The sequence below is a fragment of the Malus domestica genome, chromosome 09 (assembly GCF_042453785.1).
Source record: "Malus domestica chromosome 09, GDT2T_hap1".
Lineage (NCBI taxonomy): Eukaryota > Viridiplantae > Streptophyta > Magnoliopsida > Rosales > Rosaceae > Malus > Malus domestica.
Window position 1 is genome coordinate 31660185 of NC_091669.1, and position 21641 is coordinate 31681825.

Here is a 21641-nt window from a genome sequence, read left to right on the forward strand (position 1 = left end):
TCCAGGTACTCCATCAAAATAAAGTGTTTGAGTTGATGGTCAAGGATGAAGCCTAGGCCGGCTAGCGCATTCGTATAGATGTTGTCTGCCTGTGGAACTTGAGTGAGAGTGTAAGTCTAAAATGCCTCAAACTGTTTTTGTACCTTATTTAGGTATTGCATCATCTTTGGATGCTTTGCCATGTACTTCCCGATAGTCTGGCTGGTCATTAGCTGGTAATCTGAATGAATTACGAGCTTTTTCATTGCCAAGTTGTTTGCCATTCGGATGCCTGTTGGTAAAGCCTCGTATGCTGCTCTGTCATTGAATGCTTTGAAGTCTAAAGAGCCTAGACATAATCGGCGTGGTGAGAACCTACGAAGCTTAAGTTGGCGTGGCAAGAAGCCACGAAGTATGACTTTTCATGATCGGAATCGTGATGCAAGATAAGCGCGGTAGGGAACCGCGGAGTTAAGGCTATATTACACGTAGCAGAAGGTAATGCTCAACTACCAGTATTGGGCCACTCTAGAGCTGAATTACAAAGCAAAGGTCGGTTGGGGCCATATGACGCGCAACAGAAGGTAGTGCTTAACTATCGGTTCCTCCTATGTAGAATCTTCTAGGGCAACGAGGACAAAACTTGTTTCCAAGTGTGTCCTTCTAGTGTTCATTTTCCTTTGGCACTCCTTTTGGGCTGAGTTGTTGCGTTTGTCGAAAAATTTTAAGTTCGCTAGGTCTGCACCTTTATCGTCGTTCATTTGGATTGGATGGAATAATACATCATGAGAATGAATGCGTGCTTTTGAAGGTATAACGTGAGCTTCTGGGTTGCAACAACTGTCACCAAAGTTAGCATTTGAATTTCTGGTAGCTGTTTTCGCATTGATGAGAGCTTTTGACCTGTGGAATACAGGTAGTCGGGCCCCTAGTTTTTCTCGTCTGAAGGTAGAGCTTATCGCTACTTTAGATACCGTCAAACATGTAAATAAGTTCTCCGCTACTTATGGTTTGGATAGTAGGGAAATGATATCAAGTACTTCTTCAACTTCATGATGCTTTATCACACTTGTCGTCCTATTCATCTTGTTGCTCATTTTTTATTGAGTTGAAAAAATGGCTTATGTTGATTGATAGACCGCAAAGGTAAACGTTGAGTGTGGCTGCTTATCTGGTCAAACCTTGAATCTTCTTCAGAATAGTAGGGATTTTATATTCAAGATTGCTATGATTTGGCTTAAATGTGCTTCGCCGGGGTTGGGCTTCGTTGCGTTCGCTAAGTTGTTGATGTGGTTTGACCACTGCCTTAGGTGAAAAAATATGTTCTCGATGTCTTTTAACTTGTCTTCTGTTAAGGTAGAATTGTCTTTCTACACTTCAATAGCCTCTACGAAGGGAAAAAACTTCTTCTTTGACTCATTTAGTACTTACACATTGTATCGTCGAGATGTGGCCTAGTTTGACTTGATCTCTCCGACTCCTTCTCTCAAGATGCAAAATCAAATTTTTGATACTCGATAGAGGTTACTGAGCTCAGTCTCATTAGCTAGTGGTAACCTAGAATCCCGTTATAAGGAGACAAGTTGCTAGCTATTGTGAACGTCTGCTTTGAGACCACTATTGGTGTTCTCCTGTTGGAAATGTGCCCTAAAGCCAATCATGTGATGATACTTTACAGACATTTCACATGTTAAACTAATCTAGTTTTACATATAAAGGGCAAAGATTATTGTTTGAGCCGTCTCATATAAATGTTATATGCTTAAACGATAAAGTCCAAGGAATATGTGATTGGGAGAATGTAATCTAATTAAGTTAGATTCATGAGACCATTCTTTCGTAGACACATCCTAAATGTTCCTGATCATAGGATTGTCAATTGGGCATTGACAGTCCGTTAAGATCGGTACGTACTATGTCTTCTCTCAGGGAGAGTGATTAGTCTCGAGTCATTGGTGTGTGTGACATCAAGACAAGTACGTAGGTGCTCAATAGAGAATGAGTACACTGAACGTGATCAACGAAGAGTTCTCATATTCCATGTCACATAAGAACTCATGGTTGGGATAATGCAAAGTAGTCCTTTGACCTGAGGCATCACAGTTGTCTTGTGGTTAAGTCCTTGATCTTTGATTATGTCAAAGTCACCCCCTCGGGGTGTCCACGGCATCGTTGGGGTCAAGTGACTTAGCTATGGAGACAAGTGAATGCGCAACAAGGGATCTCTAACCTTCAAACAGTTGAGGGAGAATACTCTATGATATGATTTAGAATCTCTGGCCAGAGTATGAATGAGATTAGGGAATGCGTTCCAAATCACATTCAAGTAAATCATATAAGCACAAGATTCACATTGGATAGTAGACATGAACAAATAAACTATCAAACCAAACAATGTGGTCAAGAGTATTAGATTAGAGAAAGACCGTATTGCATTTGTAATCCCGAACTGAATAGGTTCTCTAACCTCTTCTGATTAGCTTGGGTAACCATGACATGCTGCTAGGCGTCAACCATGGTTTGTGGAAGCCCTAAACGTGTGTAATCACTAAAGGGAGAATTGAAAATAGTTTCAATTCACAATCGATGTAAAATGGTTTTAATCGCCCACTAACTCGCTAAAAGGAACCTAATGGATCGCACACCATAAAAGGTGGAGATTGAAGATTAAACGGAGATGAGTAAGAATGATTAAATGGTTTAATCATTTAAATTATGGCAAGGATTAATTAATATGTTAATTAATCAAACGAATAAGTTCGTTAAAGACCTCGGGATAGTTTTGGACCTTAAGGCCCAATGGGCTTCGAAAGTCAAGCCCATTGACTTAAGTTGTATGACAACTTAATGAATAAAGATTCACAAAGGCCCAAAAGCCCAAAAATCCCTAGGTAGGCCGGCCATGTTAGATGAATTAGGGTTTTGGTTCTTTAGGTCACTTATTTGAAGGGACTATATAAAGGACTTTATAGCCAAATATTCATAATGTAATTAAGGGTTTTTATTTTGGGGAAAATTGGTGAGAATAGTCTCTCCATTTCTCTCTAAAGAGGCCAACACCTTGGAGGGTACATCTAGCAATCCTAACAACTACAAGGTCACTCATTTCTTCTACAATCTAACCTTGGTGAAGAGACTTAGAGGTTCTCAATTTTGGGAACTTGGAGAACCTATTTTTCCATCCAAATCCATGGATCTAAGAAGCAAGGAATGAAGGCCCTATCTCTTTGGGTGATTAGCCTTTGCTTATGCAAAGAGGAATCCACAAAGGTAAAAATTTCAACTCACTTTGTTTTGAGTTGATTATTGGTTCACCAATCTACTAGGCTTTGAATTTCATGGTAATGTTTTGTTTTTGGGTGCATACAAGCATGATTCCGCCTTTAATTGTTAATTGCATGCTATATGATGTTGCTCAAATGAACATGTTTTTCAAAATAATTCCTTCATCTCCGTCGTGTTATTTTGTTGATGGCAGTCGACGTGTGATCGTTGAATCCTGTACATACCTTTTCTCAGCTTATGATCATGTTTTATAGGTTCATCTGATGAATGATTGAGAGTTCGAGTAGGTTGATTGTGTTGCCGTTGTCTACCATCATTCTGTCGACTATGGCATGGGCTAGTTGGATAGATATCACTAGTGCGTCGTGGTGTGGAAAGTCGACACCTTTGGCATCCTGCTCGGTGAAGCTAACGATGGGTCCAGGTTGGGTGTCGACTGCCTAGACCTGATAAACTAATAGAGTATGTTGGATCTTCCTCTTCTTGGAGTTGCCCCTAAGTGCACAAATTCGGCAAAGATGCCATTGATCTGTGGTTAGCAGCTATTCGACTGTGTCTGCGTTTCTTCTAGGCTATGCTGTTGGCTTGTCCAAGTATCTATCGACCTTGCCTTCTTTCACCAACTTATCTAGGCAATTCCTCCAAGTGTAGCAATCATTGGTTGTATGATTGGGACCTCGATGGAATGTGCAGTACTTAGTGTGGTCCAACTTGGAGGTATATCTTTTTTATTGTTTCGGCAGCTTGAACCTCAGTTTGCTCTTGATGTCGTGGAAGATTCGGTGGGTATGGATTAAGAACTTATAATAGTTCTTGGGTGTCGGGCTTAATTTAGTCGGGATCGTTTCCTACCTTTGGCCTCTTGCCTGTTTTTGTTGTTGTACTGCTTCCCATCCTTCTTTTTTTTAGCTACTGCCAATTATTTTCAACACTACTCGAGCGCTTTGTCCACTCGCTGAGCCTCATCCTAAAGTGCATGCTTCTCTATTAAAGCAAATGAGTCTGCCAGAGTTAGATCTTCTTTCATGATCAATTCTCCGAATAGCGGGTGGTCTAATAGGAGTCTTTTTTGGAAGGCTGTAAAAGCTATCCAGTTGTTGCAACCGACTATCTTCGTCTTCTCTTCTTTAAACCTATTCACATAGTCGCAAAGCGACTCTTTTAGGTTATTCTTGACATTGAACAAGTGGTCGGACTTCTTCTTGATCGAGCGATAGGATGAATACTTTTTGGTGAAAATCAAAGAAAGTTCGTCGAAACTCTGAACGAATTGTGGCAGTAGGGTGTGGAACTAATCTTGTGCTTCACCTTGTAGAGTGGTGGAGAATATCTTGCATATGAGTGCATCATTGTTCCAATAGAGGATCATTACGCTTCGGTGGTACTTTAGGTGCCTCTTCGGTAATACTTTGATTGATGTGAAATGTGGCATGTTGAACTTGCATTGAAGCTCTACTTGCTCGATCTCATCCGTGAATGGTGACTTGCTTATATTGGTTATGTCCCCGACATAATGCCTCGTCAGTGACTTCTTTGCGCTATAAGTCGTGCAATCATTCGGTTAGGAGCCTTTCTATTTCTTCATAAATTTTCCTTTGCTAAGGTAGCAGAGCTCTCGGCTGCCCCTGGTCGTGACCTGCTGTTCTAAGCTACTATTCCATGTATTCAGCTCGTCCATAGCGCAGTTGCGGTGCATGTGGTATGTTCTTAACATGCGAGCAAATTACTTGTAGGTTGCTGGTTGAACTTGAGCCAGATTGAGTGACTACTTCTATCCGTCCGTCGTGTTGCCTACTTTAATATGAGGTGGAGGATGCTCCTTGCGACCTAGTCGCAAATGAACACTTCGCCTGGAAGGTTGCTCATGTTGATTATCGGAATGTGGCCCCAACCATGAATGTATATGCTCATTCGGGGGCCTAACCAAGAATGCATGCCCTTTCGCGTTCTAAGAAAAAAGTATACGCTATCTTAAGGGCACAGTTAGGAGCGTACATTGCCAGAATGCTTGATTCATGAATGGTCGAGTGACTGCTTGCCTGGATGCTATTAGAAAGGGTCATCATTTGCCCTTGTCCTACTTTGTGACACCTCGTCTGGGGTACGCCGCATCTCAGTGAGCTACCAGAACTGATTCACCAAGGTCGTTTGTTGCAAGATGGCGGGACAAGTGTTGTTTGCTATTTAGGTTAGAAGAGCTTAGATGGTATGCATCTTCTTGAGTAGTGAAAATGTAATGGATTCTAGGCGCGAGATTTGAGTTGGGAAATGTCAAATCTAAGGAGAAATAGGGTGAAATCAGTTAAATCGTTGGTCCAAAAATTTAAAGTCGGAACGGTTGAACCGGTCTTGGACTGGTTAGGATTGCTTGTTAGACCACAGAAGTGGGCAAAGTCACGTGTGTGGCGTGTGGGTGCGATGTGTTATCGAGAGCTTGCTGGATATAGGCCTAGAGGATTGTCGACACAACTTGAGCCTATGATGCACCTTGGGCCTACGTTGCTAAGGCAGCGACTTAGGTCGACTCGTGACTGGCTTGGCTCGGCTGCCTCCTAGGGCTAACTTAGCTGCTCTCTACTCACCGTGGGCTTACTGCCATGAAGCTAGCCCACTCCCCACTGCCACGGTGGTTTCCGTGGCTACTATGGTGGTGGTGCTCCATGGTTGCAAAGTTGCTCATCTTGCCATCGCATTAAGCCTCGTGGATCGTCGTGGTGGGCTACGTCTCATCCTCCATCATTTGATTGGGATTTTTTAAGTAGGAAGTTCCATTTGTCATGGTTTCCAAATTTCCCACCATTGTATTTTTCACTTACCTCTATTCAAAGAATTAAAAAATTATAGGAACAAGAAAATATGAAAAAATTACGAACGAACGAGAAATGAGAAACTTTGAATGCGAGAGTTTTCTTCGAGCGTGTGAATCAAACTCTCAATGAAAGCACCAATTTTTGGATGCAAATTTCCGGCGTTTTTTCTTTGACGAAAATGCCCCTGCATAATAATAACACCTAAGATTAAAGCCAAAAGCCATGGGCCCACGATGAATGGGGGGCTTTGGCCAAAGAATCTCCGATGCCAAAGTTATAATTCTAAAAAGAATGTGTTTAGGAGTTTGTGGGTAGCAAATGGCTTAGCTTTTTAGTGGGATAATAAGGCTATTTATAGGGAAGTGGCTGGCAGTATATGGTGTAATTGGGTGAATAATTGCAAGATATTATGTGAAATAATATCTTGTAATTAACATGGCAATTAATCCTAATTTAAATAGGAAATTTGGGAGTCACCTTTTGAATAAGGATTTAATGAAGAGTGACGAGAGGGATTTGAATAAATACCATTTTGATCACCTTTGACTCTTGCTTGATTGAATTGTTATTGTGCGTTGCATGTGCATGGGAATCCCGGTGTGCCTCAAGGGTAATTTTGTCTTTTTTTACCCAAAAATCCACATGTCACCTCCATAATTTTCTTGATTATTTTTGGCTCCACAATAGTAAAATTGGGGGAATCCGAGTAGAGAACTTCCCATCATGTAATTCTACTCGAACAAGATTTTATCACCTAAACTTTAATATTCATATCTGATTAGGTATACTATTCGTATCAGGAATGCTTTAGCTATAAAATCCTAATAATACACTCTCTTTATTAGCGTACAAGTATTATTGAAATCAATCTCTACAATCCTTGATCTATATGAGACTTTACATACAAGTATGCAACTCTAATATAGTCTTATATTCTCCCACTAGAATCAATACTTGCATACAACATACTCAAAACCAAATATTAAAAATTGCTCTTAATATCCATGAGATCAAAACAATAAAATCCATGATAAACAAACTTCTATTGTCACATCCCAGTCCGCATAGTAAGAAATTCTCTGTTTGGGGCCACGCCCTCACGGTTTTGTTCTTGGGCTTCCACCCAAAACGCGTCTCACTATAGGGAGGTGGGCATGTACATATAAGGCACATCACCTCCTCTCCCCCGGGCGATATGGGATCTCACAATCCCACCCCCTTATGGGCTCGCCGCCTTTGTCGACACACTTACGGCCGGGGAGTGGCTCTGATACCAAATTGTCACATCCCAGTCCGCATAGTAAGATATTGTCCGCTTTGGGTCATGCCCTCACGGTTTTGTTCTTAGGCTTACACCTAAAACGCGTCTCATTATAGGGACGTGGGCATGTACATATAAGGCTCATCACCTTCTCTCCCCCAGGCAATGTAGGATCTCACATCTGTCATGAGCTAATATCCATGAAGAACCACAAGGAATCACATTTTACAAATTAAACATTATCCTCAAGGTTATTGTCAAGAAATTAACAAACACATGAAGCTCGAACAAGATATGAATGAATCAAGGGAACTTTAACGAAAAACTCCGGATACTGTTCACTTTAATGAAAAACCACATTTTGCACTAAAAAGTCAATCTTGGTACTATTAACTTTACCCTTTATTTTGTCCTTATCGTTAAAACTCAAAGTTTTCAAGCCATTTTCATTAGTTTTCCTATGAATCAATGCAGTGTTAGTCTTATATGCGCAATATGTATAACACTAAGCATTTGGTCCCCTTAATGACTGAAACCACAATCAAATTGTAATACTTCTAAAGAAGCCTTTATAGTTGCATATCTGCTACAATACTCAAGAGTTGTTGCAATTATAAACTGACATAACTAAAAGCTGAGAAACTGGGAAAATTTCTGTAGTAACTTAACACAGAATCAATCTTTAATAGTTAAGATAGACTGTAAAATCCTTATTACATTAAAAACTGAAAAAAACGAATAAAAATCCCAATGGCTCCCACTGGTTTCATGGATTCAAAGTCAATTTAAAACTCAATTATAACACATGCTTCCTGAAAACTCATATAGCCCTAAATTTATGCAAAAAAACAAGGACTTCACATGAGCTTAATTAGAAATACTCTGGCTGGTTAGCTACAACCACCATCCTTTTTCTTTTTTTCTTTTTTTCTTTTTTTCTTTTTGCGCATATACTTTAAGCAAACTAAATTTATTCCTACAGATTTTGAAAAGACAATAAGAAATAATGTCTGATTTTGGTAAACTGAATTCAAATTAATGCTCCCACTAATTTACTAGATCAATTAATGAATGGAAGAACTTGCAACATGTTTCCTGAAGGATTCATTTTTAAGAGCAACATGAATATGTATCAACTTAATCTCAATTCATGCATTTTTATCCATTCCAAAGCGTACTAATGCACATTCATCTGTAAACTTTATATGCATGAACTTAATCTGAATGAAACACTGAGGTTTGATAAAATCATTGTAGTCATTTAAACTAAAATAATATGCACCGATAGACATTAACTACTGTTATCCTTATTGTCATGGCATAATTTTTTTTCGTACCACCCAAGTATGAGACCGAATCTTATCACAAGAGATTAGGCAATACACAAACATTACTTCGTCCAAAACTTAAAATTTGAGAAAAGAAACCGAGATGAATTGGTAAGAGAGCTTCTTCAATATCTATTTTTACAATTGAATCACTAGATGGAGATAAGCCCTGTCAGTTACCTTAAGCTCATTCATAATGTTTATACAAGAAAACAAAGTATTTTAGAATATCAAACTTTCTTTGCACTTAATAAGTCTCCTTATTATTAATCAACTTCCACATGTCTGTTCTTTAGACGAGTTAAACAAAGTTAACTCAAAGTTTGTCAACTATTTACTTTGATCAAAACTTTTAAGATGAAAACTCACTATAAAACTATAGGAAAGACTTAAATGTAACAAAAACATGATATAAGTCTAATCCTCAATACTTTAGAAGCTTGGTTTTACCAGATGAGGCAATTAGTGAACGTGAAGCCCACATTCTTTTTAATTCTCCCACTTAGGTGAACAAGCACTAGTCACTATTTTTATTTTTTTTTGTTACTTCAAAAGAACTAATACAAAACTATCAAACAAAGTTTTATTCAAAATACTTTTTGTTTACTCTTTCAAGTTCAATTAATCTCAAACAGGCATTTAACAAACTACAGACTTGTCTTTATATACAAAATATTGAACCACTATGTCCATTTATAACCAAAATACACCCTAATTGAGGCAGCTAAAACTGCGAACATATAATGTAACAGCCTGTCCCAAATTTTATGTTTTTATTAACTTTAAAAGTGTGAGTTTACGAAAATGCCCTAGAGGTAAGGAGTTTGACTTTCATTGATCATTGGTTAGAGAAATGTATGATTTATTCTTTTAGCATATCCTTGTAGTACTCGTCGCTATGGATGCGTGGACGCAAACGGGACGTAATTTGGAGCTATAGCGAGGGAGATATTAACATTTGAAGTTTAAGGCATTTTAATAATTTGGTTATTATTAGAAAACTCTTAAAAAAATTTAAATGAAATTGGGTGTGCCACGTGGGTGGCCCAGATTTAAAGACAAGGACATGGATGGTTGTGATGGAAAGGCAAGAAGAGAGATGAAAGATAAGTGGAACAATGAGGAGAAGAGAGAGAAGGGTGGACCAATGAGGGATGAAAGAAAGGAGAGAAAGGAGAGAGGAAGAAGATGAGGGAATCAGCTGGGTTCACCATGACCCGTGACCCAACCTGGTTCCATCTCCCGATTCCGACCACCATAGACGGCGAGGTTGGTATCAAAATGATCCTTAGCTCAAGGCCATTCGATAATTCTTCCTATTTCACCCCAAAAATCAAGGCATTTTGGCATTGATTTCACAAAACCCACACGGTGGGGTGCGGCGGATTTGGGTTCAAACCACACAATTCCGAAGTTAACCACATCCGTCACCATCACCCATAGCATCCTTTTGAGGCCTAGAATAAAGTCCAATCAAGTTTGGGGGCGGCGGAGTTGTTTTGGAGTCAGATCGAACACACCCAAATTCAAGGGTTTCGTACGGTTTTAGTAGCATTGAAGCTTTTTCAGGTCGAATTGGCCTTAGTCATAGGTATAGATCGATTCTTCTCGTCGATTAGATAAATTTTCGTGTTTGGATAGTGTGATTTGGTTGAAAAATAAGAAAGTTATAACAATTTAAAGTTTACCCAGTTTCCGGCGACCTCCACCACTTTTGAGGCATTTTTCAGCCAAACTACAGCGAGTTAGCCTTCGAGAAAGGTATCAATCTCTTCCTCTCATCGAAAACTATGATTTCTGTCTTTGAATCACTTGATTTCGTGGAGTATTGACAAAGTTATGGACGTTGAAAGGTTGTCCAGAAATTCCGGCGAGTTACCAATTTTTCCGCTGACAGCTGTCTTTCAGACCATTTTCCGGACACCTCCGGCCACCACTTGGACTCCAAGCTGGCGCCAATCATTCGGGAGGCCTCGATGTGCGTGCTAGAGAATCATAGCGTGGACTCTAGGTGAGTGGGTCTTTTCCTTTTATTATAGGCATATAATTGATAGTTCCACAAACGCTTCTAAAGTTATTTATGCATGTTACCTACAATTAATTATTGTGAACTACGAATGGCTTAATCCCTGTTTAGGGTACGTGGCAGTCTAACGAGATGTTAGATGCAGGCATACAATAAGTGAGATTAAATAATCGAGACAAAAGCTTTGTTTGGGAAAATGAGCAATGTGAAGGAATCTGGTGAAAAACGTGATATTTAACCCTATGTTTTGGGTGAATAAATGTTGGTTATAAATCAACGTGCGAGGAAACGAGAAATTGTGGTTTTATGTTTTATAAATGCCATGCCATAATTAGTTTACATTTTAGTATGTGATTTAGTACAACCTTGCACGGTGTTGCACACCAATGCGAAGGCTAAGGTAAGTTTAGGTGAGTATATAATGCTAGCCATGATTGATGAGATATGAATAAATTGTACAGGTCATTATAGGTGACTCCGACTTATACGCTAGCCATGATTGATAAGATATGTGATGAGATATGAATATGTTGTATAGGTCACTATAGGTGACTTCGACTTATACACTAGCCATGATTGATGAGATATGTGATGAGATATGAATGAGTTGTACCGGTCACTATAGGTGACTCCGGCTTACGTGCTAATATGGTTTATTAAGCACATGATTATTTATATTGCTAATGAGTTGCTAAGTAGTATTATACTTCGGGGTTTACCGTTAGTATATTTTTGACTTCATACTTCTACGTAGTATGATTTGTTGGAAACTATACAGGTTTTACAGCGACGGGTTACTACCTTTGATAATGGAAATGACTTTGAAAATCTTTGTTTTGACCACTCACACTTTCTATCATTGCACCCTTCCAGGTTCTAGTAGCAAGGTTCCGTATCGACGAGGACTTGTGGCACTCCCACTTCTAGTGGCTCCTTATGATGGTATAATTATTATCTTTGCTCACTGTGCTTGTCTTATGCCCTGTATCACGCATGAAATGGGTCCAGACACGCTCACCGCGCACTTGTGTACTTAGGTACTTTTAGAATTAGTTCATTCACATTTTATACATTATCACACTTGATGGCTTCGTCATCTTCCAGGTGTCGGCCAACACAGCTCGATTCAGGGTCCTAGTGGACATTCCGGGTCGGAATTTCATCAGTTTGAAACCTGGTCGGGTGTGGTGCACGAGTCCGATTTGGGTGCTCCTCACCCCTCTCCTTTCTTTCCTTGTTCTCCCCCCCCCCCCAATTGGCCATTCTTCTTCCTCTCTCCTCTCCCGATTCGCCACCATCTCCCCTTCTTTTTCCTCCTGAAACTCTCCCTTCTTTTTGTTGCCACCATTCGGCAGTTTCTAAATTTTTTTTTCTCCCACCTTTGCTCCTTAATTAATTAGAGACAACTTTTAATTGTAGCTTTTTCACCTTGATATCTTTTGAATACACAATCTCAACACTCTACAATTAATATAAATTCCAAAAATAATATAATAACTCCTTAATACACATACGTAGTTTGCAATAGTGAAATCCAGGAACGAGATTTCACACGCGCGATGCTGCAGGAATGAAAACTATACAAATTTTTTTGTATATAGTATTATTTAAAAACAAAAGATAATACTTGATGTGCGTACATACTATTTACAATATTTACACCATTTACACCATTTACATACAAAGGATTTGATAAATAATCCTATTGATAACCTCACCATTCTAATTTTTTCCATCTTTCTGTGTATATATGAGGGTGGACATTCAATCCTCACTTCTTTCTTTTTTGAGAGTTGTGCATACTAATTGGACGAAACCAAGGAATTAGAAGCCTTTCCATACCTTGGCTTATATTTTGAGGGAATTTAATTTGTTCTTGGAAATTGGTAAAAGTGAATGTGGAGGAATAGGGGAAAAGTCCACTGTCTCTCAAGCTCTTCCATTTGAATTGCTGTAAAAGAAACTCTCACATCCACCATTCCCCCTTTTTCAATTAAAAAAATTAAAATTAAAATTAAAATTTTTAAGAAGAAACTCAACAAAAAATCACTAAATAGTTCAATAAATTTGGAATCTTTGTTATTTTCTTGTAGAAAAAAAGGTGGAAACTGTACCTGAGGAACTGAAAGCCAAGTTGTGATGAGAGCAAGGCAGATGGTGCTGCAAATGTTATAGAGGGACAAAATCAGAACCGATAGGATTGAATAAATCAGTCGGAAAACTCAAGATGTGATCAACCTGTTCGTTGCCAACCTGCATATAGGGGTGGGCAAACGGGTATAGGAATTGCGGGTTAGTGTTGGAAATGTGCCCTAAAGCCAATCATATGATGATACTTTACGGACATTTCACATGTTAAACTAATCTAGTTTAAATATAAAGGGCAAATATTATTGTTTGAGCCGTCTCATATAAATGTTATATGCTTAAACGATAAAGTCCAAAGAATATGTGATTGGGAGAATGCAATCTAATGAAGTTAGATTCATGAGACCATTCTTTCGTAGACACATCCTAAATGTTCCTGATCATACGATTGTCAATTGGGCATTGACAGTCCGTCAAGATCGGTACGTGTTATGTCTTCTCTCAGGGAGAGTGACTAGTCTCGAGTCATTGGTGTGTGTGACATTAAGACAAGTACGTAGGTGCTCAGTAGAGAATGAGTTCACTGAACGCGATCAACGAAGAGTTCTCATACTCATGTCACATGAGAACTCATGGTTGGGATAATGCAAAGTAGTCCTTTGACCTGAGGCATCACAGTTGTCTTGTGGTTAAGTCCTTGATCTTTGATTATGTCAAACGTCATTCCATTGGAGTGTCCACGACATCGTTGGGGTCAAGCCACTTAGCTATGGAGACAAGTGAATGCGCAACAAGGAATCTCTAACCTTCAAACCGTTTGAGGGAGAATACTCTATGATATGATTTAGAATCTCTGGCCAGAGTATGAATGAGATATGGGAATGCGTTCCAAATCACATTCAAGGTAATCATATAAGCACACGAATCACATTGGATAGTAGACATGAATAAATAAACTATCAAACCAAACAATGTGGTCAAGAGTATTAGATTAGAGAAAGACCGTATTGCATTTGTAATCCCAAACTGAATAGGTTCTCCACCTCTTCTGATTAGCTTGGGTAACCATGATATGCTGCTAGGTGTCACTCATGGTTTGTGGAAGCCCTAAACGTGTGTAATCACTAAAGGGAGAATTGAAAATAAGTTTCAATTCACAATCGATGTAAAATGGTTTTAATCGCCCACTGCCTCGCTAAAAGGAACCTAATGGATCGCACACCGTGTAAGGTGGAGATTGAAGAAACAATGGAGATGAGTAAGAATGATTAAATGGTTTAATCATTTATTTATGGCAAAGATTAATTAATATGTTAATTAATCAAACGAATAAGTTTGTTAAAGACCTCGGGATAGTTTTGGACCTTAAGGCCCAATGGGCTTCGAACGTCAAGCCCATTAACTTAAGTTGTATGACAACTTAATGAATAATGATTCACAAAGGCCCAATTAGTCCAAAATATCCTAATGGCCGGCCATATTGTTTAGGGTAGTGAACTTGGACTTATTTACAAGTTTGCCACTCAAATGAATAAAGGTATAAATATGACTTTATAGCCAAAATTCATAAGGGTTTGTTTTGGAGAAAATTGGAGAGAACATGTCTCTCCATTTCTCTCTAAAGAGGCCGGCCCCTTGGAGGGTGCATCTTGCAATCCCACTACTCCAAGGTCACTCATTTCTTCTCCAATCTCTCCTTGGTGAAGAGACTTAGAGGTTCTCAATTTTGGGAACTTGGAGAAACCTATTCATCCATCCAAATCCATAGATTTTAGATGCAAGGAATGAAGGCCCTCTCTTTGGGTGATTAGCCTTTGCTTATGCAAAGAGGAATCTACAAAGGTATATAATTTCAACTCACTTTGTTTTGAGTTGAGTTTTGGTTTACCAATCTACTAGGCTTTGAATTTCATGGTTAATGTTTTGTTTTTAAGTGCATGCTAGCATGATTCCGCCTTTAATTGTTAATTGCATGTTTATAGATGTTGCTTAAATGAACATGTTTTCACTAAATATTCCTTCAGTTAGGACGGGTACAAGTCGGTTCCAATTTTTTCATAAGAGAAACAGGGTGGGGTGGACCAGGTCTTTGAAATTTTAGGGACGGGCCAGGTCCAAATGTATAGAAAAATGGGACCCTGAACCGATCTATTTGTAATTGCAATGGACGGATGAGATTGAAGAGTAAGCTACCATCCAATCTGAACTGTTAGTTTTACCTAGGTTCTTTCTCTCCCGTCTCGGGTCCTCGACTCTGTCACTGGACTGGACCTCGAACTCAATTCTCTCTCACCGTCAAGCGTGCGTCGTCCCCTCCCCTCCATCATTCTCCGCAAGTCATCTCCTCCACCAACCCGACATCACTGCCTTAGCGAGTCTGGGAACTCCGACGAGAGAGATACAGAGAGAGGACTTGTTTAAGAACTTTTTCCCCATAGAGGACTTCTTAGATCTATACGTACAAGTCTTAGAAGTCTTTCCCAGCAAGAGGACTTGTCTAAAAACTGAGAGAGAGAGAGAGAGGGTTTTAGAGAGAGAAAGAAGGTTAGGGTTCGCGGTGGTGTTCTTCCGGTGCTGCTGGTGCTGGTAGCTTGCTTTGCATTTTAGCAACTATTTGCTTCCGACGATACGGTAATTCAAATCATCTCATTTGTAATTGCAATTTCATGCTTTGAATCTCATATTTGAATCCTAAATTCTTACCAATTTCGATTAATTTGTGAATTTAGGTATTTTACGATTCGTTTGATGGCACATTTAAAGGCCGATGGATCGTTTCTAGCAAAGAAGAGTACAAAGGTCCGTTCTTTCTTTCTAATTGCACAAATTCATAATTTCTGGATTTCAATGTGGGTTTTCGATTTGAATTGGACTAGAGTTATTCCCTTCAATTGCGTAATTTCTAGATCTCATTCTTGTACAAAATATAAGACATCAAATCTGTAATAACTATTATCAATAAGCCCTTTAACACTTTAGTTATAACCTAGTCCTTCCCATCCTTGCAGCCTGCAACATTTGATTTCCCACCCGCAATGGTTGTCACACCTGCAAACAATTTGCATTAGAATTTCAGAAATTGTTACACCTGTTTGTAAAAGCAGAATTGGTATTGACTTTTCATTTTATCAATGAATGATTAGGCTTTTATGTTTTTTGTTATGGTTTGATCCTGTTTCTGCTACAGATTCTTTGTTATACCTATAGATTTCATGATCTTGAATTCCTTATCAGAGGGCTTGATAGAAAACGTAACTAGTTCTAGGATTTTTGTTTCTCTGTTTTGGCTTTCTTTGCAATTCCATGGTGCTGCAGCACAGGATTGTTCAAGGTATATTTGTAAATGTTTTTGGTGTAAGTGTTTTCAGTATTAGTGTCAAATTTTATTAACAATCCAAGTGTTTGAGACTATTTGTGTAGGAATCACTTATGCTCATTAGTGCTTTTAGTATAAACATGTCCAGTTTCATTACAAAACCAAGTGCTCATTAGTGTTTTGGGCGTTGGATGTCATTTTGATGTTATCCTTTTTCTTACAGATTCAATGAAGAATGATGTTGGACGTTTGATACTTTAATGTCATTGCAGATGTTAATGTGGATGTTATTTCGGTTTAATGTTTATGTTTTTTTTTGGATTTGGAATAGCTCCTGTAATCTATCTGTGCAGAAGCTTGAAGCTTGAAGCATCTCTTGTAATTTTTTAAAACGCCTGTGCTGCTGCATGCAGTTTTATATAAATGTATTTTTGAAAAAAAGAAAAATAGAGTTGGACCCGTGGACCTGCCCCGAACCGGCCCATTTGAAACGGGCCGGGTTAGGTTCAGTTCCAAAACTCAAAATCTCTTTACCTAGCTTGGCCCATCCCGTTACAATTTAGAACAGGTAGGGTCAGATTCCTCCAAATTTGGGCTCGGCCCGGCCCGTGCCCACCCCTACTTGCATCCACACAAAAACTACACAAAAAAATTGCCAATTAGATTCGATAGCATACCACAATGTCATGAAGCAAAATTAACTGTAATCAAGAAATTAGCCACCTGAAATCTGTCGGACAACTCTCCAACAAACCCAACTTTTTCTGGGTTTAAATTTTCTCCCAATCCAAAACGGATTCATCTAAAACACAAAGTCAGACGGGTTAATCCTTTCACTGGACTATGATTTAACAAAGGTCCACCATATCTCCTACAGTGCCTCTGCATTGCTACTTGTTTCCTAGGTCCTGAACTGGAAAATCCCCAAACGGCCAAATCTAAATTTTATCATCAAAACCAAAATTATAGTAAAAAAAAATTATTTTTCCGAAACTCTTCTAAAGGGCAGAAAGAGAGAAAATACAATTTAAGTTCGAAAACCTACAAAGAGGTTTTGGAGGAGGAGCAAAGAGGAGGAAAGGTGTGACCATCATGACAACTCCAGGTTAGTCATCCTGGATTCAGTTTGCAGCATAATTACTACTACTTGCAATGATTCGCCTATCATTGTCTGGGGAGCAAAAACCCTGCAAAGACCAACAATCCAAAAAAATCAGTATATATCACTCCTTGCAAAACTCCAAAGTCAGAAAATTAGAAAAATAAAATTTGATAACATTATACCTGAAGAAACCCCAAATTTCCAGTCAAAGGGAAATTAATACAATCTCTGCAAAAAATAATCAGAAGACAAAAACTCAAATCTCAGAAAAAAGAATCAGCAAATTAATCTTATAAATTGTGATTTGGAAGAAATTTTTGGAGGAGGGTAAGATTGAAACGCACTGAGAGGCAAGCCTTGTATTTCCGCAATCCTTGTCCCATTGGCCCTTCACAAACTTCTTCGAGTACGATCCTACCCTTAACTTGATTCGAAGGAAAAGCATTGAATGTTGACTCAACAAAATTTTGCAAGTAATGAAGTTGCGTAACAAATTTCACCTGAGAAGTTAAAGGGCACCAAGGTAAATAAGGAAAATTAAAACCAGTAACCACATCAATATGAATGAGCCTTATGTTTATTCTTTTCACTCAAACATCATTATACCATTACAGAAAATCAGGAATTTGAACATCAGCTCGCGACTTCGCCTTTGATTTGAACTCCACCAGCTTCGATGCAGTCCTTGGATACACCCTTGCCTCCTTTGTCGTAGTCGAATTCTTCGCTCACTAGTCAGCTTTTCTAATTTCTATGTAAACCATTGATTCTATTTGGGAAATAAATGGAACCCCTTATGTTTTCCTGGCCATAATGGATATCATCTTTGATTAATATCATCTGTGAGAAAACAATTTGCTTTGTACACATAAGTAACCACACATCAGTAACCGTAAATCTAATTAAAACAATTTGATTAATATCAGTAACCACGACTATAATAACTACAATTTGAACATTTACCTTGATCACAAAGTCTGTAATAATCATGAGTAACCACATAGCAGTAGCCACAATCGTGGAAATCTAACCACATATCAGTAACCCCAAATCAATTTAAATTCTTTCACATTCATATACAAAATTGAATATAATAAAAACTGAACCAAAAGTCTTAATTGCTTACCTAAGTGGAGAGTATTTTGGAAAACGACACTGTTGGAAGCCGCTGCTACGGCTGGGGCTTTGCCTGGAATTAGTCGACTCACTGACTTAGGTGCCCCAAGGCTCATCCCACTTATTTGCTTGAAGCTAAATAACAGAACCAAGACAAACACGCAAATAAAAAAGTGATCAAATTTCTTTCTATTTGCCTGAAGCTAATGAACAGAACCAAGACAAACACGCAAATAAAAAATTTATTAAATTTGTTTCTACTAGTCTGTAATTCTGATTTGAGTTTGAATTCACATGAAAAAAATATATATAAATCCATGAAAAAATTTACTCATATGTAAAAAGAAATAAAGTGTGAATTAGAAAATATTAGCAGAGAGCTTACCTCTATAGTTGTTGCCAACTTGAACAAATGGCAGACCTAGATTAGGATTATAGCATTTTAATCATATTGATTTGTCGTTTTGAGGGTTTGAGAATTATTGCGATGACTGTGAGCGAGATAAAAGGTAAAATAGTCACTATGAGGAGAAGATTTAAATTTATGATCAAAGTTACAAACCACAGCGAAAAATCAAATATTTAGATTCTTAAGAAAAGTGAGGCTTGAATACCTGTGGAAGGCTAGAAAAATCGAGTGTAGGATGAGACGGCTAGGAGATTGCGAAGCAGAGATGGAAGAGATGATGAAGCAAGATGGAAGATATGACGAAGCAAGGATTGAAGAGTTCATGAAGCGGAGCGAAGGAAGCATGATCAAAATGGTCAATCACGTAGCAAAGCAACCGATTTTTCTAGCAATTTCCGAGGAAGAGACTCGGCATCAAGGTCAAAACCGTCATATTACTTGTAACATTTAAAAAAAGCTACATTTGAAGAGCAACTGAAGGGCAAAAACAAACCTTTGGACAGTTGTCCAATAATATCAGCAATTTTTCTGATATTAAAAAGTTGTGCATTGGATTTGAAAAATGAGTGGGCAATATGATTGATTCTTTGTGACTTGATTTATTTGTTCATGTAACATATAATTTAAGGGGAATGAAGAACGATGGTTTCTAGGATCACGACAATGATATTTTTGTAATTTTTACAAATTGCATATTGTGTTCGTTGAATTGGAAAAAACGGTATTAAAACATCAAATGCTGAAAATTGGTAAAATTATTTTGATTACCTCTAAATTTGGGTTTTAGATTTCCTTGTTCAATTGCGTTAAGAGCTAGAAGTCCAAGAGTGATTGCAAACTTGGTTCCTATAAATGTTAATTGAAATATAATCATGCTCAAAAAATTTATTAATTAATAAGCTGTTTGAACTATAATACATTGTAATAAAATGGTTTTCTCACCAGTTCAACTATCCATTGTAAGCCTTTGAATTGGTTCAAAAGAGGCTTTAAGTCATGAATTGGTACGATGTTCATTGTCTTGTAAATCTGCAAGCAAAATATACATATTGTTAGGAAAAAAATGACTGCATCTCAAAATATATAATATATAAGTTTTTAATTGTAGATGTATACAAGCTACAACCTGTTTTTAAATTTTGCATAACATCTTTGTAAACTATATTTTTTGTAAATGTATTTGGCATTTCATTGTTGTTAGCAATTAAAACTTTAAGGCCCTCTCTTGATGTGACTTTAGATAATGCAACATATAATTGACCATGAGTGAAAACAGGTTGTGGTAAATAAAGTCCCACTTATTTCAATGATTGTCCTTGACTTTTGTTAATTGTCATTGTATAACATGGCCTTATTAGAAATTGACATCTTTTAAATACAAAAGGCCATTTGTTTTCAGTTGTTGTTAGGGTTATTCTAGGAATGTAAACTTTGTAATTAATGTTGTTGCAAGCAAGTATTCTAGCTTCAATAATTCTATCAAAGTTTACATTCCTAAAATAACCCTAACACACAAACCTAAAAATTAGTTTAAGTTTTGGAGCAACATAATGGACATTCCAATCTTTAAAATTAACTTGTGGGAAGGCAAGCCATTGAAATCAAGTGTGTTGAGAAATTCAATCCACTCTTTGTCATCTCCTAGTAAACCCAAACACTTACACGCTGCTTGATACGATGGTTGAATAATGTCGTTCACAGTTCTAAGGTCATCAAAATTGAGAACACCTTTTTGAATATTGAGAAGCATTCTTAAATAGTATAACTTACCTAATGCAGGATGCACGTAGGCGATTCTGCCTATGGATCCTCCTTTTTTTTCCCTAGGCTTCCAATCAGCAATTCTGCATAAGTTAGTGTTCACATTTCAAGAAAAAATTTATTTGTTTCAAACCAACTTATCAACATTGTGTGTTCAAAAGCTTTTTTATTAACAATCGATTCAAGTGATTGATTACTATTGAAAACATTAGTTTATTTCAAAGGAAGATGCACTAGCAATCGTTCAACATGAGGTTCCCTCATATGAATTGGATACTCAAACAATCTCCAAACAACTTCGTATGGAGATATATATCTACAATTTAGATAAGCAAATATTTCATTGTTTGAAATCTCTTCGAAAACAATTCTTGCTCAATCTGAACCTTTGTTTATGTATTTGAAAAGATATTTTATAAGCATTGATTGGCAACATGACTCAACATTTATATGGACATTGTATCTCAATAATAAATTTGAATTGATACAATAATAAATCTGAATTGTAACGTACAACAAAACTGTTATCAGTTTGCATCCCATTTTTAACCATAAATTTTGACGGATTATCACGACGCCTATACACAGGAAAAACATTTGTTTCAAAAATTGTTTCACTCTTGTATTGCTTTGGAAAAAACTTAGAACATTTTCCTTCTCGCATACACGGAGAATTTTGATTAAGTTGTCCCCAAGGACCATGAATCATGAATTGGTTGACAATTTTATAAAGAAGAGGATTTGAATTTTTATGTGGTATTTCAGCTGAAATGATGGAATCTATGTCGTCAACAGAGAATCATTTGTAAGGCTTTTGTAACCAAATTAAGATGTGAGCTTGAGGCAAGCTTCTTTTCTTAAACTCAATTGTACAAACATCTGTTTACAATCAAGTTAGAAAATATATAAACCACAGCGAGTTTCAATGTAAACAACAACAACAACAACAAAGCCTTTTCCCACTAAGTGGGGTCGGCTATATGAATCCTAGAACGCCATTGCGCTCGGGTTTGTTTCAATGTAAAGGCAAAATAAAAAAAAAACTAAGAAAAAAATTCATTTTTTGAAATTCACCTGCTTCAACTTCATCAAAAGGTTCTCCTGATTTTATGTAGCTAATCATATCAAGTTTCATTTTAAAAACCCTAGAAATGATATCT

At 37.7% G+C, this 21641-nt stretch overlaps 2 long non-coding RNA genes across 10 annotated transcripts; one reads left to right on the top strand and one right to left on the bottom strand.

Moving 5' to 3' along the window:
• The first annotated feature begins 14937 nt into the window (after window positions 1-14937).
• Window positions 14938-16540, top strand: LOC103411739 (uncharacterized). Its single transcript, XR_011571149.1, has 3 exons — window positions 14938-15408; window positions 15507-15576; window positions 16317-16540. It is a non-coding gene; the product is annotated as an uncharacterized lncRNA (long non-coding RNA).
• LOC103411738 (uncharacterized) lies at window positions 15612-21212 on the bottom strand. Of its 9 annotated transcripts, XR_011571142.1 has the most exons (13): window positions 20491-20694; window positions 19663-19749; window positions 19489-19566; window positions 18697-18802; window positions 18322-18446; window positions 18159-18221; window positions 17802-18035; window positions 17540-17695; window positions 17378-17423; window positions 17139-17280; window positions 16817-17006; window positions 16628-16732; window positions 15612-15825 (listed from the first exon to the last, which is right to left on the bottom strand). It is a non-coding gene; the product is annotated as an uncharacterized lncRNA (long non-coding RNA). The 9 variants fall into 9 exon arrangements; XR_011571146.1 differs by lacking the exon at window positions 20491-20694 and having other exon boundaries at window positions 17802-17999; window positions 19663-19793; XR_011571141.1 differs by lacking the exon at window positions 20491-20694 and having other exon boundaries at window positions 19663-19793.
• Window positions 21213-21641: the final 429 nt, after the last annotated feature.